The sequence below is a fragment of the Mustela nigripes genome, chromosome 8 (genome assembly GCF_022355385.1).
Source record: "Mustela nigripes isolate SB6536 chromosome 8, MUSNIG.SB6536, whole genome shotgun sequence".
NCBI classification, from domain to species: domain Eukaryota; kingdom Metazoa; phylum Chordata; class Mammalia; order Carnivora; family Mustelidae; genus Mustela; species Mustela nigripes.
Window position 1 is genome coordinate 4823353 of NC_081564.1, and position 2168 is coordinate 4825520.

A 2168-nucleotide genomic window follows, 5' to 3' on the forward strand; every position below is an offset into this window, starting at 1 on the left:
CAAGGCTGGTCACGTGTCTCAGACAGCCTTTCATCTCCGCTGTGTCTCTTGTCAGGCGATCGCCCTGGTCTGACGCGGGAACCCTCCTGCCATGTCCTTGAGGCTCTCTTGGGTAAGCACCACGCACATTTAGACCTTGAAGACTTCGTAATGAATAACAGTTACATTGGGTGAGAGGGTCAAGGCGAGTGGGCCTCTTTGGGAGCAGGGAGGCGGGGCGGGCATTGGGACAGGGTAGACCCCAGGTTCATTGGTTAGTTCAGTTGGTTAGTTCCCAAGAACAGTGAAGTCATGGGGATAAGACAATCCCCGTAGCTGATGGCTGTTGAAAACCTTGAGGCATTCAATGAAATATGTTAATTGATTGACTAATTGACTTGATTGATTAATGCCTCAGTGAGCTAATTGATCACCTGAAGACTTCAGGGCATACGTAACCTGTGCCAGGAACTGCCCGAGGTGCTGGGGATGTATCATCAGCAAAACCAGACCGGCTTGTTGCTTGGGAGCTGGGGGAGACAAAAGTAAAGAAACCAGTAAGACCATTTCAGATAAAATGGGGATGATTGGGTGCAGTGACTGGTAGGTTGGGGTTCCCATTTTGGATACTGGGCACTGAAGGCCTCTCCGGGGAGTGAATGCTGAGCTGGAGTCTGGAGCAGAAGTGAGCTCTGGAAGGATCTGGGGGAAGAGTGTTCTGAGCACAACGTACAGCAAATGCAAAGGCCCTGTGGCAGGAGAAAGCTGGGCTGTTCAAGGAACAGAAAGAAAGCCCGGGAGGCTGGGAGTACAGTTAGCAAGGGGAGAGGCTGGGAGAGGAGGCAGAAAAGGTAGGCGAGAGCCAGGTCGTGCAGGTCTTGGGACAACACCGGCCTCAGCCGTGCTCCCGTGTTGCGGGAACTGATCTAAGTAAGCCCTGCCACTGTTTTCCAATGCAGTTAAACCTCACGACAGCCCTTGGGGAGAGGCTCTTATTGTCCCCACTGGACAAGTGAGAAAACTGAGGCCAAGAGTGGGCCAAGTGCCTTGCTCTGGGACTCTGCTGCAGGAAACCCCGGAGCACGGTTTCCCCCGGACTCGTTCCGGTCTGACACCGCAGCCCTGTCCTGGCACCCCGATCTAGGTCAGGGGCTGGGCTCCTCCTGCATGCACCCGGGGCAAGGTCAGGTCTGCTGTGGGGGACAGTGGCAGGCAAGGCTCTCTGGCCGGTATGGAGTGGGTGCTGTACACAAATACTGCTTCGGCCAGATCATGCTGCTGTCTTCCACAGCTGAAGGAGAGTTTCCGAAGGCCTCCTCCCGAGCCAGCAGGGACCGGCCTGCCTTCGCCAGGCACTGAGGACACTGCGTCCCATCCCGTGTAACCCTCAACCAGTCCCTTGTCCATTTAGTAGTCCGATCTAGAGAATGAGGGGCTCAAAGCTCAATGTCGCGTGCAGGCTGGGGAGCCATCGGGGAGCACCTGTTACCTGCAATTAAGCATCCTTTATCTGCTCACTGGCTCATCCTATCTCCCTCTTCATTAGAAAGCAGACACTAAGGTGTGTTCATGTCACCTCCCTGTGCCTGCTTCCTCACCTGGAGAATGGAGCCATTCTGGGCAAGGTGCTAAGCCCAGGGGGCGCAGCATTACCTGCCAGGCAGAGTGCTAGCTGCGGAGGACAAGGCAGGGGCTCAGAGAGACCAAGAGTCTGCCCGCAGCATTCCAGCTGGGGGACTGGTCAGAATGACTGTGTAACAGGCCAGGTGGTTCTCAGCGATAAGGGAGACGGGGAGCGCTGGCGCTATTTTGTTTTACACGAGGTGGCGGGTGGAAGGCCTTTCTGATAAGGTGGCAGAGTGGTCATGAAGGAAGGAGCCGGGCAGATATCTAGGGGAACAGAATGCCAAGGGGGGTTGGGGGTGGGTTGTGTGTATCAGGCACTGAGGCGGGAGTCTGCAAGGCTGGTCCCAGCGAGAGCGAGGCCAGAACGGAATGTGAGCGTGGCTGGGGGCTTGGGGGATGGCAGTGAGGTCGCAGAAGGGCGGATGGGGGCTCCGGTGTTTCTGATGAGTTGGGAAACTCCTACTAAGTGTGCCCATGACGCCGGTCACGACAGAGGAAGTGAGACAGGAGGAGGGGCAGGGGCGAAGGAGGGGGGAGCAGGAGGGTCGGGGGGGGGGGGGGGG